The following is a 12,952-nucleotide window of genomic DNA, read 5'->3' on the forward strand; positions in this document are numbered from 1 at the left end:
GTAATGCATATGCATTGTCTCATAGCTAGACTGAAAGGAAGATATAAAAAGAGGAATATTAGAATGGATACTACCGAGTTCAATTAGGCTCGAGATAGCTGAATCCCTCACACTCAAAGCTTCTGGTGTGTTGTATTCTCCAGAAATGTGTTTTAGTGTCAAAATGGCTCACGTGCATATGAAATAATTATTCGTAGTGATAGTTTTCATTGTATCTGTGTGGTTATGGTTAACCATTGTTCTCATTGAATGCTTTATTCCAATGAAAGCAAATAGTGACCTTGAACTCAATCATGTGGAATAATGTAAAATGCAAGAAGAGCGTCCATTCCCGGATTGTCTGCAACCTAATGCAAATCCATCAGATTTATAACCATCTGAACAATAACAATTTGTATTTAACATAACAAAATGTCCTCAAGACACTTCACTGGTGTGTTATCATGCAAAATGTGACACAAGCAACACAGGGCAACATTACAGCAGTCAGCAAACAGCTGGGTATAGGTGGTAGGTTATATGTTGAAAGGGAAAGGGAGAAGTGGAGAGAATCACAGAATCTCTGCAGTGTCGAATCAGGCCAATCAGCCCAGCAAATCCACACCCATGTTCTGAACACCATCCCACGCTACCCCCCGACCCTATCCCTGCATTTCCCATGGCCAATCCACCTAGCCTGCACATCTTTGGACTGTGAGATGAAACCCACACAGACACAGGGAGAATGTGCAAACTCCACACAGGCAGTTGCCTGAGGGTGAAATCGAACCCAGTCCCTGGTGCTGTGAGGCAGCAGTGCTAACCGCTGAGCCACTATGCCATCCTTAAGGAGGTTAGAGGAGGGGATTCCAGGGCTTTGGACTTGGTGGCTGAAGGTACAGCTCGCAATTTTGAAATGATTAAAAGGTCCTCAAGAATCCAGAAATGGAGGAGTACAGAAAGATCAAAAACATATAGAGTAAATGAACAGTTGCATTCACACACTGAAGCACAGAACCAGAGTTCCAATACACTGCTCTGAAGGATTTGAACTTTTATCTGATTTTCTTGTGAGCTTCCAGCTGTTTTCCACAGGCAAAAGGAAAGAGCTAGTTGGGTACCCTGCTTCAGGAAAGATGACAAGGATAATAAATCAAGATGTCTTTGCCTTCAGGGGCAATTAGGAATTGACTTCAAATGCTGGCCTTACCAGCAATGCTCATAACTCACAAATGAATAAAAAGACATTATACCTGGGTTACCCAGTTTAAATTATCATTGCATGGAGTTGAATTGTATTCACTTAAATCTAGAAGATTAAGCAGTGATCTAATTAATGTTTAAAAACACATCCAAATCTGAAACAAAAACAGAAACTGCTGGAGAAACTCGGCAGGTTTGGTAGCATCTGTGGACTGAAAGTGGAGTGAACATGATTTTGAAGAAGGGTAACTGGACTCAAAGCTATAGAGGCAGAATGGAGTTTAATTCAGATAAATGCGAGGTGCTACATTTTGGGAAAGCAAACCTTAGCAGGACGTATACACTTAATGGTAAGGTCCTAGAGAATGTTGTTGGACAAAGAGACCTTGGAGTGCAGGTTCATAGCTCCTTGAAAGTGGAGTCGCAGGTAGATAGGATAGTGAAGAAGGCGATTGGTATGCTTTCCTTTATTGGTCAGAGTATTGAGTATAGGAGCTGAGAGGTCATGTTGTGGCTGTACAGGACATTGGTTAGGCCACTGTTGGAATATTGTGTGCAGTTCTGGTCTCCTTCCTATTGGAAAGATGTTGTGAAACTTGAAAGGATTCAGAAAAGATTTACAAGGATGTTGCCAGAATTGGAGGATTTAAGCTATAGGGAGAGGCTGAACAGGCTGGGACTGTTTTCTCTGCAGCGTCGGAGGCTGAGGGGTGACCTTATAGAAGTGTACAAAATTATGAGTGACATGGATAGGGTAAATAGACAAAGTCTTTCCCCTGGGGTCGGGGAGTCCAGAAATTAAGAGGGCTTAGGTTTAGGGTGAGAGGGGAAAGATATAAAAGACACCTAAGGGGCAATGTTTTCACACAGAGGGTGGTACGTGTATGGAATGAGCTGCCAGAGGAAGTGGTGGAGGCTGGTACAATTGCAACATTGAAGAGGCATTTGGATGAGTATATGAATAGGAAGGGTTTGGAAGGGTATGGGCCGGGTGCTGGCAGGTGGGACTAGATTGGGTCCGGATATCTGGTCGGCATGGACGGGTTGGACGAAGGGTCTGTTTCCACGCTGTACATCTCTATGACTCTATGATTCTAACTGCATTTCCAGATCTGCTGAGTTTCTCCAGCAATCTATTTTGATCCAAGTAATGTGTTGATATGATTAAAGGGGTTGATGACATGCACAAATAGGGAGAGGAAGAGAGAGACAAAGAGAGGGGGTCCTTGCAACATAACCTTTAAATCAGTGCAAAGCTGTTCAAATGTTTTGAAATGTCTCTTCACCCAAAAGGCAGTGGAAATGTCTGCCTCCACAAAGAAGTATTGAAGGTCAATCTATTAAAAGTTTCAAAACTGAAACTGATATTTTCTTGGTTGACGAGTATAGTAATGAAAGTAAAACCCATTGAAACTGGGATCAGCAGTAGGGCATTCAGCCCGTTCTGCTCTTCAATACATTCATGGGTGACTCTCTGTCTCAATGCCATCTTTCTGCTTTCTCCCTATATTCCTCAATGCCTTTAAAATCTAAATATTTACCTGTCTACTTCTTGAATATATTCAGTAACTCAGCTTCCACAGCCTTCTATGGTCAAGAATTCCACAGGTTCATTATCCTTTGAATGAAGAAATATTTTCTCATCTCAGCCCCACATGGTCTATCCCGTATCTCGAGTCCTTGTTCTAGACTCCCCAAATAGGGTCACATCTTTCCTGTATCAAGTCTTTCTAACCCTGTTAGAATTTTATATGGTTCAATTAGATCCCCTCTCATCCTTCTCGACTCTAGTGAATACGTGTCAAGTCAAACCAATCTCTCCTCATAAGCCTGCCCTGTTGCTGCATTCCCTCTATGTCAAATATATCCTTTCTTAATTAATCCAGGATTTGCATTCAATATTCCAGGTGGTGGAGTTAAGATGCAGATTAATCACAATCTAATTGAATGGTGGAACAGGACAAAGGAGCTGAATTACCCCTCCTGCTCTTATATCCCTAGATGAGAGGGTTTAGCTATGAGAAGAGACTGGAGAAACTGAGATCCTTCACATTAGGAAAGGGAAAATTAGAAGTAGTCTGATAAGAGTGATCAGAATCATTAAGAGCTCTAATCAGGCAAAATCAAAAGAAACTGTTTCCGCTGATTAACACGCTATTACTTACAGGAGATCAATTGAGGAATAAAGGGAGAGATGGAGACTGTTATTTTATACAGAGAGATATGAATGTATGAATGCCCTACATGAATCAGTGTTAGAAACAGCAGTCAAATCATTTTTGAAATTTAAAAAAATAAACATTTTAAAATGGCTTTTTTTGGAAAATTGTACAAGGGGAAAGTCAAGGGACGGACTGTCTCTTCAAAACCAAATGGAGTCTTGCTGTGCTGTAATGTTTTTGTCATCAGTTAGCCACAGCTATTCTTGTATACCTCCAAGCACATGGCACCACAGTTGGCACTGGCTGATAGGACTGAGAAAAGGTCAGTTCGCCCACCACTTCAGCTAAGAATAACATATGGACCAGGATGTCAACAGGGATCAGGGAGACAAAATAAATGTAGCTTGCTAGGAAAGTGTCAACAGTGATCATTTCCTTTTGCAAAAGGGCAGATTCATCACTGAAATCTTCTCACATCTCTTTAAAACAGCTTTCGGAGCATTGTCACATTGCTGTTTGAGGAACCTTGACATTAGCAATTTGACTGCAATTCTTCCAAGACTACAACAGTGACTACATTTCAAAAGATATCTATGAGGCACCTTGAGGAGTCTGGAGCTTGTGAAAGGTGCTAAATAAATGCAAATCTTTCTTTTTGCCCCATCCCCAGGCATTATTCCACAATATGTGTAAATGATAACAATACTTCATAAATAAAGACGTAATTCTTGATAGTTGTCAACTTTGGAGACCTGAAATCTTTCAAGAGGAGAATCTGACCATTCCTAAGCCTGAGCTAATATGATTCTACAGTTGACCAGTAGGAATTCATGACTGACCTAATCTAGGGACAAGATTAGAGTGGTGCTGGAAAAGCACAGCAGGTCAGGCAGCATCTGAGGAGCAGGAAAATCAACGTTTTGGGCAAAAGCCCTTCATCAGGAATGAGGCTGGGAGCCTCTGGGGTGGAGAGATAAATGGAATGGATGTGGGGCTGGGGAGAAGGTAGCTGAGAGTGGGTGGATGGAGGTGGGGGTAAAGGTGGTGGGAGAGGATGGGTGGAGCAGATAGGTAAGAAAGAAGATTGACAGGTGGGACAGGTCATGAAGACAATATTGAACTGGAAGTTTGGAATTGAGGTAAGGTGAGGGAGGGGAAATGAAGAAACTGGTGAAATCCACATTGATGCCATGGGGTTGGAGGGTCCCGAGGCAGAAGATGAGGCGTTCTTCCTCCAGGCGTCGGGCGTATGGGAGTGGCGATGGAGGAGGGCCAGGACCTGCATGTTCTCGGCAGAGTGGGAGGGGGAGTTGAAATGTTTGGCCACGAGGCAGTGGGGTTGATTGTTGCGGGTTCTCTGAAGCGCTCTACAAGTAAGCGTCCAAACTCCCCACTTCACCTGCACTGCCACACATGTCATTTACTGTATCCGCTGATCCCGATAAACGCCCCCATTAACCTAGGGACGGCTAACGGTTCCTCTCCTACGCCTGAGATGTCCTGTGAGTCTAACACCTCTTCCCGTGGACTATCATGAGCATGAATCACCCTCCCCACTTACATAACAGCATTAGTGCCTGTAACATTAAAACATCCTCAGACAATTCACAAGAATGTGCACCATCAAAATTTAACATTGGATCGAAAAAATAAGATATTAAGACAGTTGACCAATATCCTTCTAAGGCATGGGACTTTAAGGATCATCTTAAAAGGAAGAAAGAGAAATGAAGGTGCACAGGTTTGTAAAGTAAATTGCCGAGTTTCAGATCTTTGCAATGGAAGTGCAGCTGCCAATAGTGGTATAAATAAAATGAGGGATACTCAAAAGGCTATAAAGTCAAAAGTCACATGACACCAGGTTATAGTCCAACAGGTTTGTTTGAAATCACAGGATTTGGAGTGCTGCTCTTTCATCAGTTGAAGTCCTGACAAAGCAGTAGTGCTCCGAAAGCTTGTGATTTCAAATAAACCTGCTGGACTATATCCTGGTATTGTGTCACTTCTGACTTTATCCACCCCAGTCCAACACCAGTGTCTCCACATTACCTATTTATGAGTCTAACATCTTGACAGGTTGCAGGGCTGAAGATGAGAGAGAGGAGCTGAGGACATACAAGAATTCATTATGAATTTTAAAATCAATGTGTTGCTTCACTGGGGCTAATGTAGATCAGTGTGCAAAGAGGCTTGGCAACAAATTAGGTTATGGACAGCCAGGGTGACCAGGAACTGATTGGAATAATCAAGTTTAAAGCTAACAAAAGCATGGATGAGGATTTCAATTGGAGATGAGCTCATATCCCTATTCTTCCAAAACTGTCTTCTAAATTTGTATCGTTTGTTTTCTACTTTTGGTGCAATAAACTTATGTTCTGTTATTAAAGAACATTTGCAGCTTCAAATTAATATGTTTCAGTGACTAACCATTATTTTAACCAACGAAAATAAATTAATTAAACATATGATGTTTCAAGCCAAGAATCATCCTGGAATCTGACTTGTTCAGAGCACTCCAACTGGGATTATAACATTCTAGCTAAAACTAAAATAAATAAAATTATTTCCTGCCTTGTAAAGAGTTCTCCATAGATGCAGTGTTTATTTTAACAGAAATTAAAATCTATAAACATTTTCTTTTACAGGAGATGTTAGTCTCTGGCCCTTCAAAATTGGGATCACAATCTCAAGTGAATAGCGGACCTGTATAGACTGTGGTGACATTTATTCCTAGCTATAGGAGACCGTAATGGTGGTAGGGCTTTCCCAGAACATACTGCTCATTCAAAAGCTCTCTATAGAGACTAGAACTAGTGCTGACCTCTCATGGGGATCGGCAAAATAGCTTTCTCCAAACAGCACTTTTAACCAGGGCATTGTCAATAGAAAGTTACTCAACCTCAAATCTCATTTTCAAGGTGCCAGTATTAACAGCGCTGCTCGTAAAAGCTGCTGTCCATGGGATCTTTAAGGATAGGAAGGCCATTTATACATCTTAATTCATCTAACCAGAACAATGTGCCCCACCACAGCAGTCAAATGTTCCTTCAATTATTCTGGATTGTTGTCTTCACTGCATGAGCTGAGGGTTTAATTCAACATTGTTGATCACTTATTATTGATAACAGGATTTCCTAATATCAATTCTAATGCTTTCTGATTTGAGACTTTGTTCCCTTATTCTACTTCTGCAATTTAATGCAATGTAAAATTCTGCCTTTACTTTCTCCATCCCTTAGCTAACTTATTTGCCTATACGAGATCACGTGATAAATTCCTTCTCTCTAGGAAAAGCAACCAAGATAGTCTTCATTTTCTCATGAATCTGACCCCTCACAGTTGATATGCCTTTTCTCTTCACTGCATCTATCAACTGATCGCTTGCTTTGCTTCCTGGTCATCAGAACTGGACACATTAAAACAACCTCAAACTTAAACATCAAGGCAAATGGCCTCAACCATCATAAGTAGTCTGTCAGTTCAACCAACAATAGACACAGCTTTTCCAGTGAAATACAGGAAGCAATCAGTTGACAGAATAAGGAATCTCCTGAATAGGGCATGCAATATCCAGTAATAGACAGAATTAAGGATCCCCTAAGTAGTGCATGTAATGTCATGTCATTTATCCAGAGAGGGATACATTGAGCAGTTCACAGTGGGATTTCAATTATCCAGCATAATAGAAGGGGTTGCACTGGTAGCTAAAGTAATTGACAATAACTGAAATTCCCCAGATGAGGAGTGCACACTATTCGCTGAAATAGGTTCCTTGTCTGATTTTTGTTCAGGAACACTCAGTTGCTTCTTCACCTTGACAAAATCAGCAGCTACTGCAATAGCTGATCAATCAGCTAACTGCACAGATCCACCCATTCAACACTCTATCCTCTGGAATTCAGCCAGATAAACCAACCAATGAAGCTGTGAGTTAAAGTGCTGAAGATGATGTGCACTTGTCTCTAGAGATACACTCTAGAGAAATGCTAATCTCAGCCAAGCTGTTGACGATAAAATCGATATACAGCTTGTGAGAAACAAGATTAAACAGGCAGACAGTAAGCATCTTATAGTGAGGGGCACTGAATCCACTTATATACAGTGATGGTACGAGTGCAGAGAGGGCTACTCTGAGCACTCATATTGCATGTTATGGGAAGATGGTGGGGTAATAGTAACATCTCTGGACTAATAGTACAGGATTCCAAGTCAATACCCCATAGCAGCTCTTGGAATTTAAATGCAATTAATAATAAATCTGGAACATAAAGGTATTTTCAGTAATGGTGGTCACTGGCAACTATCATTATTTGTTATAAAAACTCATCTTGTTTCCGAATGTGAAAGAATTCTGCCAACTTTACCTGAGTAGCCCTACCTGACAGTCCAGCCTCAAGGTATTGCGTTTGACTTTTAAATACCTTCTGAAATAGCCTGGGAAGTCACTCAGTTCAAGTGCTATTAGGAATAGGCAAAAAATGCAGGCTTCATTAATGATGTCCATGTCCCATGAAAGAGTAAGAAATAAAACTGGAGTAGTTTTTGACAAAGGTGTATCACTAAGCACCTTTCCTAAAAATACCTCAAGGATTTACTTTCTCCACATCGTACAGTATGCCATCATGCGCATCTCAAATGTTATTCATTGCAGTTTACATATTATCTTTTACATCAGTAAGTATTCTATTCAGTTTTTTCATATTGTGCTCTCAAGGCAACGCCAGTATTGTCCCAGTGACAATGACTAATGCAACCTGTCAAGTGGCTCCTACCAGCCAACCAAGCAGGTGTTTCCTGGCTGGCACGTTCCGCATCGAAACACAGCTGTTCACACAATAACACATCACCTCGAGTTCTGTGGAGTTCGATGCACCAACTTCAAGCAAGGGTTTGCCAAGCAATGATTCAATTTCCTCTTTCTGTTTTTACCTCCCAACTCCACTGCAATCCTTTCCCTTGAAAACTCAAAACGATTGAGTGAGACATCTCCCAAACTCAATATTAATCCTGTAGGAAGTATAAATAGTGGCCTATCTATCTATTAACCTCCTTGATTCCTCAAAGAATTGGAGCAAAGACCTATTGTATCATCTTCTGTTCATTTCCACCTGAACACTCTTAAGTGTTTCAATATTATTGACCTTCTAAAGTAAAATCCAATCTTAACGTTACTTACCTTGTGACTACTTTGTTATCGAGTCACAGAGATGTAAAGCACAGAAACATATCCTTTGGTCTAACTTGTCCATGCCGACCAGATATCTAATCTAATCTAGTTATTTGTCAGCACGTGGCCCATATCCCTCTAAACCCATCCTATTCATGTACCCCTCCAGATGCCTTTTAAATGCTGTAATTGTCCCAATCTCCACCACTTTCTCTGGCAGCTCATTCCACATATGCACCACCCTTGGTGTGCAAAAGTTGCCCCTTAGGTTCCTTTCAATTTTTTCCAAACCTAAACCTATATCCTCTAGTTTAGGACTCCCTCTCCCCAGGGAAAAGACCCTGTCTATTTTTCCTATCCCACGGATAGGAAATTATGAAATAGACAATTTCACAAACCTCTAGAAGGTCATCCCTCAACCGTTGCACTACAGATAAAACAGCCTCAGACTATTCAGCCTCTCCCTGTAGCTCAAATCCTCTAACCCTGGCAACATCCTTGTAAATCTTTTCTGAACCTTATCAAGTTCCACAACATCCTTCCGATAGGAGGGAGACCAGAATTGCACAAAATTCCAAAAGTGGCCTAACCAATGTCCTGTACAGCCGAAACACGACTTCCCAACTCCTATACTCAATGCTCTGACCAATAAAAGAAAGCATACCAAACACCCTCTTCTCTATCCTATCTATCTGCCACCGCACTTTCAAGAAACAATGAACCTGCACTCCAAGGTCTCCTTGTTCAACAACACTCCCAGGATCTTACTATTAAGTGTACAAGTCCTGCTAAGATTTGCCTTTTCAAAATACAGCACCTCCCATTTATCTTTTTCTTCTCTTCTCTTTTGTTCTGCTCACCTGCAGTGACTGCTGAACTTAACCAATCACCCAAGTTCTCATTACAAAATTGCATTGTACACCTAAGATGCCACCAAATGTTAAAGAGGTTAATTGCCAGAAGGTTTATGCCCAACCCACTGGGTGTGACAAATGATACATTCAACTACAAAGTCTTAACCACAATACCCATTGTTCTATGATGAATTAACTTCTGTTCTAATGGGCAGGGCGACACTGATTTGAGAACTGGGTACTACCTTTGATTACTATTGTACCAGCAAGAGTTAACTTCAGTCTGCCACACTGGGATATGTTAATCTCAGTAGCCTGTGCACTGGGGGATATTAACTTCAACGCCCAATACACTGGGAGGTTTTAGTTCAACGTCGCACAGACAGGGAGCTATTGATTCAGTGCCAAATGCACTTGAATGTATTAACTTCAGTATTAAGTGCATTGAGAAATATAACTTTAATATGCATGCATTGGTAGTTGCAAATAAATTAATTTAGAAAAGGAACTCAAGATGCATCACAAAGCAATTAGGTGGTAAGGAATGGTGACCAAATATATGTTTGAAGACACAGGCTATGAGAAGGGTTTTGAAAGCAGATGGTGAGACCGCAAGGTTCCAGAGACCAGAGAACGGTGTACAACGTCTCTGGTAATACAGTAATGTTGAGTGGTTGGGATTCCAAGGTACTAAAGACTGATGAGAATAGTGCAAATAGGGATGTAGAGGCTACATGTTAAGGTCAGGCAGGGTTAGGAACTCGCAGGCAAGATTTTCAAAATCAGTGTCTTGATGGATAGGCTCTTATAGAGGACAGAGATATGAGTTGGTGAGTTAGCAGCCTTAGTACTCAAGGGTGTGGGTGAGAGTGGTCTGGGTGAGTTTGGATTGGCTGTGAAATATGGAACTCAGGATTTGGGGGCAGCACGGTGGCTCAGTGATTAGCACTGATGTCTTACAGCACCAGGGACCTGGGTTCGATTCCAGCCTTGGGCGATTGTGTGTGGAGTTTGCACATTCTCCCCACGTCTGTGCGGGTTTCCTCCCACGGTGCAAAGATGTGCAAGTCAGGTGAATTGGCCATGCTAAATTGTCCATAGTGTTAGATGCATTAGTCAGAGGGAAATGGGTCTGTGTGGGTTACTCTTCAGTGGGTGTCACAGTGGCACAGTAGTTAGCACTGCTGCCTCACAGCGCCAGAGACCCGGGTTCATTTCCCGCCTCAGGCGACTGTGTGGAGTTTGCACGTTCTCCCTGTGTCTGCGTGGGTTTCCTCCGGGTACTCCGGTTTCCTCCCACAGTCCAAAGATGTGCAGGTCAGGTGAATTGTCCATGCTAAATTGCCCATAGTGTTAGGTAAGGGGTAAATGTACGGGTATGGGTGGGTTGTGCTTCGGCAGGCACACTGTAAGTAATCTAAACTAATACAGATTGGATGTAACCAAGGTATGTGTAGCAAAATTGGGTGCAATGGAGTGAGCAGAGGAAGGTGGACCTTTCGAAGGTAGAAATCATCAAATGCAGGATGAGACTGATGTGGAGTGTTTAGGCTGGGAGTTCTGTTATAATGAAGCAATCAACAAATTTGATTATAAATTTCTGAATGCACATACATGCATTATTCACCAGCAACTTACACCCAGTTGAAAGAATTCAGCTTCCTTTCAGCAATGCAACTAAATGACAATGGGTACCAGCTCATAAACCCATCGCATTTTTTGGTGAAAGTTATAACAAATGCAATAATTTAAATACCAAAATTGGAGTGGAATGGACAAAAAGGAAAGGTCCAAGCTGAGTTTCTTTCCTGATGTACAGATGTTTCGAGTGATGGAGGGCCCACTACCAAGGGATGGGTTGAGGTGGTGCAGTGATGGAACTTGGGGGGCGTGGGGACATCACAGCAATACCAGAAACTTCACGCATCATGCCCTGATCTCTGGAGAGGAAGGGTAGGGGTAGTATTGGGGAGGGGGGGGAGTGGAGTTGGGAGAGAGGGAGTGGAGGGGATTGGGGGAGTGGGGTGATTGTGGGAGGGGGAGGGGTAGTGGGAGTGGTAAAGTGAGAGTGGGGGAGAGTGGAGTGGGGAGTGTAGGGGGAGTGGGTGAATGGGGAGTGGGGTGAGAGTGGGGGTTGAATGGGAGGGAGTGGGGGCAAGTAGGCGTGGGAGGGGAAGGGAAGTGGGGTTAGTGGTGGAGCTGGGTGGGAGTGGGGGTATTTAAGGGGAATGGGGGTGCAGACAGTGAAGGGGGATGGTGACAGTGGGGGATTTGAGAAGAATGAAAGGGGGCACTGGTGAGGTGGGGGGTGGATATGGTTGTTGGTGGGGTTGGGCTATGGGCTGTTAGTTGTTATCAATCAGACAGAGCGCGGACCCGAAAGCAACGAACCGGGGCCAATCCGGGGGGCGCGCCTCCAATGTTAACGCGCGTTCACAAGCTCGGGGACGCGCCAGTGGAAAGAGGATCGAGTGAACGGATCCAGTTCATTTCTTGTTATTTCAGAAGGCTGCGGAGTTCAAGGGGCAAAATAGCACAGAAAATGAAATTATAAATCGTGGGGAACAATAATCTCCAAACAGGAAGACTCATTGCATTTTGAAAAACATGAACATTTGAACATTGTATCAACTCCACACGATGTTCTGTTCGACAATTATTGCTACCTTGTAAATTGCAATTGTTTGCTGTGATGGTCATTAATCAGCAAGGGTCTGATATTTCGAGATATTGTATAAATCTCTCTAACAACCTGATTGTTTATTACCCATTACAGCACAGATCACATCTTGTATGTAATTTACTGAATCAACTTTGCATTACAATATATTTTTGGAAAGGGTCAATTATCTCTCAAAACTATCTCAAATCTGTCGATTTCGAAATCTTAACCGCAAAATCGAGGTCATTTTTCCAACATTTTTAATCATTTCAATTTCCAGAACTTGGAAATGTTCAGCCCCCTCGGTACCAATAGTTCCGCACAACGATTTGTTTTTTTTAAAAAAAAATACATTTTAAAAAAAGAGAAGCGAAATGCCAGATATTTTAAATGAAATCACGAACATCTCAGATACCTCTATAGAGAGTTCGCGCAGCTCACGCAGACCTCCAACCCGACACGCTCAACAAAACCCCTGCACGAATTCGCCCTAATCCTCTGCAGGTAAGAAATCGCAGATAATCCAAAATGTTGAGTCCCTGTGGAGAACGGCGCTCGAGGGGATGGACACAGAGGTTAAGTGTTAGCTCGCTGGAACCAATCTACACACGCACCGTGTTACTGAGCATCGGGAGAGAGGTTAGCGACTACACATCCTATCCACAGCCGTGTACAGTATCCGGATAAAGGTCCCAGTGGAAATGTGTGGTTCCCTCCTTGTCCTCACAACTTATGTCTTGCTGCCCTCAAAACTGTTGTGCTGTGGTAATGACTGCTCGCTTGCAGTTACAGATCCGCAAGACTGTAGAGTCACGACAAGGGAAGAGTGAAGATCTGAGGGCAGTTTCATTCCCCACTTCACCTCCTCCCCCCCTTTAACATTCCTTAAATCTTATTTAGCGCATGCTCATGAAACCCCGTTGAG

At 42.5% G+C, this 12,952-nt stretch overlaps 1 protein-coding gene across 2 annotated transcripts in view; it reads right to left on the bottom strand.

The window, feature by feature from the left end:
• Positions 1-12,888, bottom strand: part of LOC132833740 (probable G-protein coupled receptor 153) — a 100,020-nt gene extending 87,132 nt beyond the window's left edge. Inside the window, exon 1 of one of the 2 annotated variants that reach the window (XM_060852263.1) lies at positions 12,642-12,888. The gene's annotated coding sequence lies outside the window, so the exon portion shown is untranslated. Of the gene's footprint in view, positions 1-12,442 lie in introns of both variants that reach the window. The other variant, XM_060852262.1, reaches the window with a different exon arrangement.
• Positions 12,889-12,952: the final 64 nt, after the last annotated feature.

Source organism: Hemiscyllium ocellatum, chromosome 37 (assembly GCF_020745735.1).
Source record: "Hemiscyllium ocellatum isolate sHemOce1 chromosome 37, sHemOce1.pat.X.cur, whole genome shotgun sequence".
Lineage (NCBI taxonomy): Eukaryota > Metazoa > Chordata > Chondrichthyes > Orectolobiformes > Hemiscylliidae > Hemiscyllium > Hemiscyllium ocellatum.